This window comes from Phalangium opilio, unplaced genomic scaffold (assembly GCF_054372755.1).
Source record: "Phalangium opilio isolate 3A_F unplaced genomic scaffold, DU_Popi_V2 ptg000390l_1, whole genome shotgun sequence".
Taxonomy (NCBI): Eukaryota; Metazoa; Arthropoda; class Arachnida; order Opiliones; family Phalangiidae; genus Phalangium; species Phalangium opilio.
In genome coordinates this window covers 6,203,594-6,214,289 of record NW_028324234.1, presented here as the reverse complement: position 1 = coordinate 6,214,289, position 10,696 = coordinate 6,203,594, and the positions used below count along the sequence as shown (strand labels likewise).

The 10,696-nt window shown below is 42.7% G+C and overlaps 1 non-coding gene across 1 annotated transcript; it reads right to left on the bottom strand.

Annotated features, from left to right (window-relative positions):
• TRNAH-AUG (transfer RNA histidin (anticodon AUG)) lies at positions 1 to 73 on the bottom strand. Its single transcript has one exon. It is a non-coding gene; the product is annotated as a tRNA-His (tRNA).
• Between the last annotated feature and the right edge of the window lie 10,623 nt (positions 74 to 10,696).

Genomic DNA, 10,696 nt, shown 5'->3' with positions numbered 1-10,696 from the left:
CGCTCCCGGATGGGCACGAACCACCAACCTTTCGGTTCATAGCCGAACGCGCTAACCAATGCGCCACGGAAACCCAAAAATTCAATCGTCGTCAGGTATTGTGGAAAAACTTTGGTTTTTACGTTACATTACAGATCCCACAACACCGCTCCCGGTTGGGCTCGAACCACCAACCTTTCGATTAACAGCTGGACGCGCTAATTATTGCGCCACGGAAGCCCAAAAATGAAATGTTCGTCAGGTATTGTGGAAAAACTCTGACATTTTACGTATTATCTGAGACGTCACAACACCGCTCCAGGATGCGCTCGAACCACCAACCTCTCGGTTAACAGCCGAACGCGCTAACCATTGCGCCACGGACGCCCAAAAATGAAATGTTCGTCAGGTATTGAGGTAAAACTTAGGCTATTTACGTTACATTTGAGATCCCAAAACACCGCTCCCGGGTGGGCTCGAACCACCAACCTATTGGTTAAAAGCCGAACGCGCTAACAATTGAGCCACGGAAGCTCAGAAAATAAATGGTTATCACATATTATGGAAAAAGTGTGACTTTTCACGCTACATCTGAGACCTCACAACACCGCTCCCGGATGGGCTCGAACCACCAACCTTTCGATTAACAGCCGAACGCGCTAACCATTCGCCACGGACGCCCAAAAATTAAATGGTCGTCAGGTATTGTGGAAAAACTCTGACATTTTACGTTACATCTGAGACGTCACAACACCTCTCCCGGATGAGCTCGAACCACCAACCTATTGGTTAACAGCCGAACGCGCTAACCATTGCGCCACTGAAGCCCAAAAATTAAATTTTCGTCAGGTATTGAGGTAAAACTTTGACTTTTTACTTCACATCTGAGACCTCACAACACCGCTCCCGGATGGGCTCGAACCACCAACCTTTCGATTAACAGCTGAACGCGCTAACCATTGCGCCACTGAAGCCCAAAAATTAAATGCTCGTCAAGTATTGTGGAAAAACTCTGACATTTTACGTTACATCTGAGACGTCACAACACCGCTCCCGGGAGGGCTCGAACCACCAACCTATTGGTTAACAGCCGAACGCTCTAACCATTGAGCCACGGAAGCCCAAAAATTAAATGTTCGTCAGGTATTGTGGAAAAACTCTGACATTTTACGTTACATCTGAGACGTCACAACACTTCTCCCGGATGGGCTCGAACCACCAACCTATTGCTTAACAGCCGAACGCGCTAACCATTGAGCCACGGAAGCCCAAAAATTAAATGTTCGTCAGGTATTGTGGAAAAACTCTGACATTTTACGTTACATCTGAGACGTCACAACACTTCTCCCGGATGGGCTCGAACCACCAACCTATTGCTTAACAGCCGGACGCGCTAACCATTGAGCCACGGAAGCCCAAAAATTAAATGGTCGTCAGGTATTGTGGGAAAACTTTGGGTTTTTACGTTACATTAGAGATCCCAAAACACCGCTCCCGGGTGGGCTCGAACCACCAACCTTTCGGTTAACAGCCGAACGCGCTAACCATAGCGCAACGGAAGCCCAAATATTAAATGGTCGTCAGGTATTGAGGTGAAACTTTGACTTTTCACATCTGAGACCTCACAACACCGCTCTCGGATGGGCTCGAACCTCCAACCTTTCAGTTAACAGCCGAACGCGCTAACCATTGCGCCACGGACGCCCGAAAATTAAATGGTCGACAGGTATTGTGGAAAAACTTTGGCTATTTACGTTACATTTGAGATCCCAAAACACCGCTCCCGGGTGGGCTCGAACCACCAACCTATTGGTTAACAGCCGAACGCGCTAACAATTGAGCCACGGAAGCTCAGAAAATAAATGGTTATCACGTATTATGGAAAAAGTTTGACTTTTCACGCTACATCTGAGACCTCACAACACCGCTCCCGGATGGGCTCGAACCACCAACCTTTCGATTAACAGCCGAATGCGCTAACCATTGCGCAACGGAAGCCCAAATATTAAAAGGTCGTCAGGTATTGTGGAAAATCCTTGACTTTTTACGTCACATCTGAGACCTCACAACACCGCTCCCGGGAGGGCTCAAACCACAGGGTCTTTTGAATAACAGCTGAACGCGCTAACCATTGCGCCACGGAAGCCCAAAATTTAAATGGTCGTCAGGTGCTGTGGAAAAACTATGACATTTTACGTTACATCTGAGACCTCACAACACCGCTCCCGGATGGGCTCGAATCACCAACCCATTGGTTAACAGCCGAACGCGCTAACCATTGAGCCACGGAAGCTCAGTAATTAAATGGTTGTCAAGTATTGTGGAGAAACTCTGACTTTTTACGTTACATCTGAGACCCCACAAAACGCTCCCGGAGGGGCTCGAACCACCAACCTTTTGAATAACAGCTGAGCGCACTAACCATTGCGCCACGTAAGCCCAAATATTAAATGGTCGTCAGGTATTGTGGAAAAACTATGACATTTTACGTTACATCTGAGACCTCACAACACCGCTTTCGGGTGGGCTCGAACCACCAACCTTTCGGTTAACAGCCGAACGCGCTAACCATTGCGCCACTGAAGCCCAAAAATTAAATTTTCGTCAGGTATTGAGGTAAAACTTTGACTTTTTACTTCACATCTGAGACGTCACAACACTTCTCCCGGATGGGCTCGAACCACCAACCTATTGCTTAACAGCCGAACGCGCTAACCATTGAGCCACGGAAGCCCAAAAATTAAATGTTCGTCAGGTATTGTGGAAAAACTCTGACATTTTACGTTACATCTGAGACGTCACAACACTTCTCCCGAATGGGCTCGAACCACCAACCTATTAGTTAACAACCGAACGCGCTAACCATTGAGCCACGGAAGCTCAGAAAATAAATGGTTATCATGTATTACGGAAAAAGTTTGACTTTTCACGCTACATCTGAGACCTCACAACACCGCTCCCGGATGGGCTCGAACCACCAACCTTTCGGTTAACAGCCGAACGCGCTAACCATTAGGCCACGGACGCCCAAAAATTAAATGGTCGTCAGGTATTGTGGGAAAACTTTGGGTTTTTACGTTACATTAGAGATCCCAAAACACCGCTCCCGGGTGGGCTCGAACCACCAACCTTTCGGTTAACAGCCGAACGAGCTAACCATAGCGCAACGGAAGCCCAAATATTAAATGGTCGTCAGGTATTGAGGTGAAACTTTGACTTTTCACATCTGAGACCTCACAACACCGCTCCCGGATGGGCTCGAACCTCCAACCTTTCAGTTAACAGCCGAACGCGCTAACCATTGCGCCACGGACGCCCGAAAATTAAATGGTCGACAGGTATTGTGGAAAAACTTTGCCTATTTACGTTACATTTGAGATCCCAAAACACCGCTCCCGGGTGGGCTCGAACCACCAACCTATTGGTTAACAGCCGAACGCGCTAACAATTGAGCCACGGAAGCTCAGAAAATAAATGGTTATCACGTATTATGGAAAAAGTTTGACTTTTCACGCTACATCTGAGACCTCACAACACCGCTCCCGGATGGGCTCGAATCACCAACCCATTGGTTAACAGCCGAACGCGCTAACCATTGAGCCACGGAAGCTCAGTAATTAAATGGTTGTCAGGTATTGTGGAGAAACTCTGACTTTTTACGTTACATCTGAGACCCCACAAAACGCTCCCGGAGGGGCTCGAACCACCAACCTTTTGAATAACAGCTGAGCGCACTAACCATTGCGCCACGTAAGCCCAAATATTAAATGGTCGTCAGGTATTGTGGAAAAACTATGACATTTTACGTTACATCTGAGACCTCACAACACCGCTTTCGGGTGGGCTCGAACCACCAACCTTTCGGTTAACAGCCGAACGCGCTAACCATTGCGCCACGGAAGCCCAAATATTAAATGGTCGTCAGGTATTGTGGAAAAACTTTGGTTTTTACATTACATTTGAGATCCCACATCACCGGTCCCGGGTGGGCTCGAACCACCAACCTATTGGTTAACAGCCGAACGCGCTAACCATTGAGCCACGGAAGCTCAGGAATTAAATGGTTGTCCCGTATTGTTGAAAAGTTTTGACTTTTTACGCTACATCTGAGACCCCACAACACCTCTCCCGGTTGGGCTCGAACCACCCACCTTTCGGTTAACTGCTGAACGCACTAACCATTGCGCCACGGAAGCCCAAAAATTAAATGTTCGTCAGTTATTGTGGAAAACTCTGACATTTTACGTTACATCTGAGACCTCACAGCACCGCTCCCGGGAGGGCTCAAACCACCACTCTTTTGAATAACAGCTGAACGCGCTAACCATTGCCACACGGAAGCCCAAAAATTGAATGGTCGTCAGGTATTGTGGAAAACCTTGACTTTTTACGCCACATCTGAGACCTCACAACACCGGTTTCGGGTGGGCTAGAACCACCAACTTACTGGTTAACAGCCGAACGCGTTAACCATTGCGCCACGGAAGCCCAAATATTAAATGGTCGTCAGGTATTGTGGAAAACTCTTGACTTTTTACGTCACATCTGAGACCTCACAACACCGCTCCCGGATGGGCTCGAACCACCAACCTTTCGGTTAACAGCCGAACGCGCCAACCATTGCGCCATGGAAGCTAGAAACTTATATGGTCGTCAGGTATTGTGGAAAAACTTTGACTTTTTACGTCACATCTGAGACCTCACAACACCTCTCCCGGGTGGGCTCGAACCACCAAACTTTCGGTTAACAGCTGTACGAGCTAACCATTGAGCCACAGAAATTCAGAAATTAAATGTTTGTCCCGTATTGTGGAAAATTTTGACTTTTTACGCTACATCTGAGACCCCACAACGCCTCTCCTGGGTGGGCTCGAAACACCAACCTTTCGGTTAACTGCTGAACGCGCTAACCATTGCTCCACGGAAGCCCAAATATTAAATGTTCGTCAGTTATTGTGGAAAAACTATGACATTTTACGTTACATCTGAGACCTCACAACACCGCTTTCGGGTGGGCTCGAACCACTAACCTTTCGGTTAACAGCCGAACGCGCTAACCATTGCGCCACGGAAGCCCAAATATTAAATGGTCGTCAGGTATTGTGGAAAAACTCTGACTTTTTACGTCACATCTGAGACCTCACAACACCGCTCCCGGATGGGCACGAACCACCAACCTTTCGGTTCATAGCCGAAAGCGCTAACCAATGCGGCACGGAAACCCAAATATTAAATGGTTGTCAGGTATTGTGGAAAAACTTTGGTTTTTACGTTACATTTGAGATCCCACAACACCGGTCCCGGGTGGGCTCGAACCACCACTTTCTATGAGTGTTTTATAGGAAATTAAGCTGAATTCGGTCAAACATTTCTCCAGAAAAAAATGCATTCAAAAGTGTACCGAAAAAATCGCATGTTTTTCTTCTTCAAGATACAAAATCCGTGACGACGATTTCTTATTGAAAAATTGAATTTTAACAGTTTTTTGAATGAATATCGTTATATTTGCTTGAATTAAAGCAAAAAGTATAAAAATAATGGTTTCAGTGGTTATATTTGAAAATAGTGAAGAAATACTCAAGATATGCTTCTTTGGCCGTGAAACGTCGATTTTGAAAATGTTATTAAAAATCGAGGTACATTTTTATTTATTGTTCAATCGAGATGAAATCACTTTTAATGAGTGTTTTATAGGGAATTAAGCTGAATTGGGTCAAAAATTTCTCCAGAAAAAAATGCATTCAAAGAAGTACCGAAAAAATCGCATGTTTTTCTTCTTCAAGATACAAAATCCGTGACAACGATTTCTGATTGAAAAATTTAATTTTAACAGTTTTTTGATTCAATATCGTTACATTTGCTTGAATTAAAGCAAAAAGTATAAAAATAATGGTTTCAGTGAACATATTTGAAAATAGTGAAGAAATACTACAGTCACTGGTAACAAGATCTAACTGCATTCTCGACGCTCCCACTACCGTGATTATTGCTATCTTTCTGTTGTGCCCTACTTGTGAGAAGTCAGTTCGCTTTCGCTCGTGATCGATTAGTTTTGTCGCCAAATCCGGCCCATCAAAAACGAGTAACTAGCAAACCGTGTTAAAAAATCTTCTGTTATTGCGTCGCAACCCAAAAAAAATGGCGTGTAAATTCAAGACCAACGTACTTTCGTGAAACATTCAACGCCCGCTATATAAAAAATAAAATCGAATATCTCTTATTTTATCAGAAACCGACGAAAAATTTGGAATCTCAATTTTTCACTCTTCAGAGCACCAGCCACTGTGAACAAGGACTAACTGTATTCTATCTTTCAGGTATGAATGATCACCTTTAACGTATTCAACGTCTCGCCTTCCACTGTGATCGCTACCGTCGGCTTAGCTACTTGCAAATCGTCGTAAGTCATCCCGCTTTTGCTGGTGGACAGCTTTCTCCAAGACCCGTATTTGCCTCGTGATAAGTACCATTAACGCATAACTTACAATCCGTGCTGAAACAAAAAACATCCGTTCTTGCGTCGCTTAAAAAAGACCTGGCGTGCAAAGCCAAGAGCATCGGTCTTCTTAAAAAAATCAACGCCCGCTTCTAAAAAAAAAGAAAGGAACTACTCTCGCTTATCTCATCTACAACCGAGGATTTAAATTGTGATCTCAACGCTTTGGAGCTTCAGTCACTGGTAACAAGATCTAACTGCATTCTCGACGCTCCCACTACCGTGATTATTGCTATCTTTCTGTTGTGCCCTACTTGTGAGAAGTCAGTTCGCTTTCGCTCGTGATCGATTAGTTTTGTTGCCAAATCCGGCCCCATCAAAAACGAGTAACTAGCAAACCGTGTTAAAAAATCTTCTGTTATTGCGTCGCAACCCAAAAAAAATGGCGTGTAAATTCAAGACCAACGTACTTTCGTGAAACATTCAACGCCCGCTATATAAAAAATAAAATCGAATATCTCTTATTTTATCAGCAACCGACGAAAAATTTGGAATCTCAATTTTTCACACTTCAGAGCACCAGCCACTGTGAACAAGGAGGGGTTTGTTTGTTCACGTATTGCTTAATTACTTGACCCTGTTCTTTCGATTAAAAATAATAACATATCTTTAGTGTAACGGTTATCGCATCCGCCTCACTCCCGGAAGGCCACAGGTTCGAAACCGCGAAGTTTTTTTTTTGCTTGGAACATGCAAAGACCTTTATAATTATCCGAACATTTGTGTCAAGGTCACATTATTTACATCCCCGTATCTCTGGTAGAACCAGAGTTACGAGCCTGCAAACTTTATTTTCAAAAATCAAAAGTAACCTTCTAACAATAAGTGAGACAAAAAATAAGTTGACGACGATATTGAGGTAGCCTCAAGTTTAAAGTATCCTTGTATGGGGAGCAAAGAGTACTATAACATATCCAAAGGAGATCCCAGTATCTCTTGTAGAACAAGAGTTATGAGCCTCCAAAAATTAGTGCAAAAATCATAAGTAACATAATAAAAATAAGTGAGACGATACCAAAGTTGACGAACATTTTGCTTAATATCTCGGCCCCTGTTTGTCGTAGCTCAATGTTTTTAGTATGGTTAGATGGGGGACAATTTGGACTATAACATATCCTAAGGATATCCCCGTATCTCTAGTAAACACAGAGTTATGGGCCTGCAAAGCATAGTCTAATGCATTTCGTTTGGACGGGTTGTTTGTTTACGTTTAGCTTAATTACTCGGCCCCTGTTTTTCGTAGCTCAATGTTTTTAGTATGGTTAGATGGGGGACAAATTGGAATATAACATACTCAAAGGACCTCGCCGTATCTACAGTAGAAACAGAGTTACGAGCCTGCAAAGTATAGTCTAATGCATTTTCTACGGAGGGGTTTGTTTGTTCATGTATTGCTTAATTACTTGAACCTGTTCTTTCGATTAAAAATAATAACATATCTTTAGTGTAGCGGTTATCGCATCCGCCTCACTCCCGGAAGGCCACAGGTTCGAAACCGCGAAGTTTTTTTTTTGCTTGGAACATGCAAAGACCTTTATAATTATCCGAACATTTGTGTCAAGGTCACATTATTTACATCCCCGTATCTCTGGTAGAACCAGAGTTACGAGCCTGCAAACTTTATTTTCAAAAATCAAAAGTAACCTTCTAACAATAAGTGAGACAAAAAATAAGTTGACGACGATATTGAGGTAGCCTCAAGTTTAAAGTATCCTTGTATGGGGAGCAAAGAGTACTATAACATTTCCAAAGGAGATCCCAGTATCTCTTGTAGATCAAGAGTTATGAGCCTCCAAAGTTTAGTGCAAAAATCATAAGTAACATAATAAAAATAAGTGAGACGATACCAAAGTTGACGAACATTTTGCTTAATATCTCGGCCCTTGTTTGTCGTAGCTCAATGTTTTTAGTATGGTTAGATGGGGGACAATTTGGACTATATCATATCCTAAGGACATCCCCGTATCTCTAGTAAACACAGAGTTATGGGCCTGCAAAGCATAGTCTAATGCATTTCCTTTGGACGGGTTGTTTGTTTACGTTTAGCTTAATTACTCGGCCCCTGTTTGTCGTAGCTCAATGTTTTTAGTATGGTTAGATGGGGACAAATTGGACTATAACATACTCAAAGGACATCCCCGTATCTCCAGTGGAAACAGAGTTACGAGCCTGCAAAGTATAGTCTAACTCATTTCCTATGGAGGGGGTTTGTTTCTTTACGTTTTGCTTAAGTACTCGGCCCCTGTTTGTCGTAGCCCAAAGTTTTTAGTATATTTAGATGAAGGACAAATTGGACTATAACATATCCTAAGGACATCCCGGTATCTCTAGTAGACACAGAGTTATGGACCTGCAAAGTATAGTCTAATGCATTTTCTATGGAGGGGTTTGTTTGTTCACGTATTGCTAAATTACTTGACCCTGTTCTTTCGATTAAAAATAATAACATATCTTTAGTGTAACGGTTATCGCATCCGCCTCACTCCCGGAAGGCCACAGGTTCGAAACCGCGAAGTTTTTTTTTTGCTTGGAACATGCAAAGACCTTTATAATTATCCGAACATTTGTGTCAAGGTCACATTATTTACATCCCCGTATCTCTGGTAGAACCAGAGTTACGAGCCTGCAAACTTTATTTTCAAAAATCAAAAGTAACCTTCTAACAATAAGTGAGACAAAAAATAAGTTGACGACGATATTGAGGTAGCCTCAAGTTTAAAGTATCCTTGTATGGGGAGCAAAGAGTACTATAACATATCCAAAGGAGATCCCAGTACCTCTTGTAGAACAAGAGTTATGAGCCTCCAAAAATTAGTGCAAAAATCATAAGTAACATAATAAAAATAAGTGAGACGATACCAAAGTTGACGAACATTTTGCTTAATATCTCGGCCCCTGTTTGTCGTAGCTCAATGTTTTTAGTATGGTTAGATGGGGGACAATTTGGACTATAACATATCCTAAGGATATCCCCGTATCTCTAGTAAACACAGAGTTATGGGCCTGCAAAGCATAGTCTAATGCATTTCGTTTGGACGGGTTGTTTGTTTACGTTTAGCTTAATTACTCGGCCCCTGTTTTTCGTAGCTCAATGTTTTTAGTATGGTTAGATGGGGGACAAATTGGAATATAACATACTCAAAGGACCTCGCCGTATCTACAGTAGAAACAGAGTTACGAGCCTGCAAAGTATAGTCTAATGCATTTTCTACGGAGGGGTTTGTTTGTTCATGTATTGCTTAATTACTTGAACCTGTTCTTTCGATTAAAAATAATAACATATCTTTAGTGTAGCGGTTATCGCATCCGCCTCACTCCCGGAAGGCCACAGGTTCGAAACCGCGAAGTTTTTTTTTTGCTTGGAACATGCAAAGACCTTTATAATTATCCGAACATTTGTGTCAAGGTCACATTATTTACATCCCCGTATCTCTGGTAGAACCAGAGTTACGAGCCTGCAAACTTTATTTTCAAAAATCAAAAGTAACCTTCTAACAATAAGTGAGACAAAAAATAAGTTGACGACGATATTGAGGTAGCCTCAAGTTTAAAGTATCCTTGTATGGGGAGCAAAGAGTACTATAACATTTCCAAAGGAGATCCCAGTATCTCTTGTAGATCAAGAGTTATGAGCCTCCAAAGTTTAGTGCAAAAATCATAAGTAACATAATAAAAATAAGTGAGACGATACCAAAGTTGACGAACATTTTGCTTAATATCTCGGCCCTTGTTTGTCGTAGCTCAATGTTTTTAGTATGGTTAGATGGGGGACAATTTGGACTATATCATATCCTAAGGACATCCCCGTATCTCTAGTAAACACAGAGTTATGGGCCTGCAAAGCATAGTCTAATGCATTTCCTTTGGACGGGTTGTTTGTTTACGTTTAGCTTAATTACTCGGCCCCTGTTTGTCGTAGCTCAATGTTTTTAGAATGGTTAGATGGGGACAAATTGGACTATAACATACTCAAAGGACATCCCCGTATCTCCAGTGGAAACAGAGTTACGAGCCTGCAAAGTATAGTCTAACTCATTTCCTATGGAGGGGGTTTGTTTCTTTACGTTTTGCTTAAGTACTCGGCCCCTGTTTGTCGTAGCCCAAAGTTTTTAGTATATTTAGATGAAGGACAAATTGGACTATAACATATCCTAAGGACATCCCGGTATCTCTAGTAGACACAGAGTTATGGGCCTGCAAAGTATAGTCTAATGCATTTTC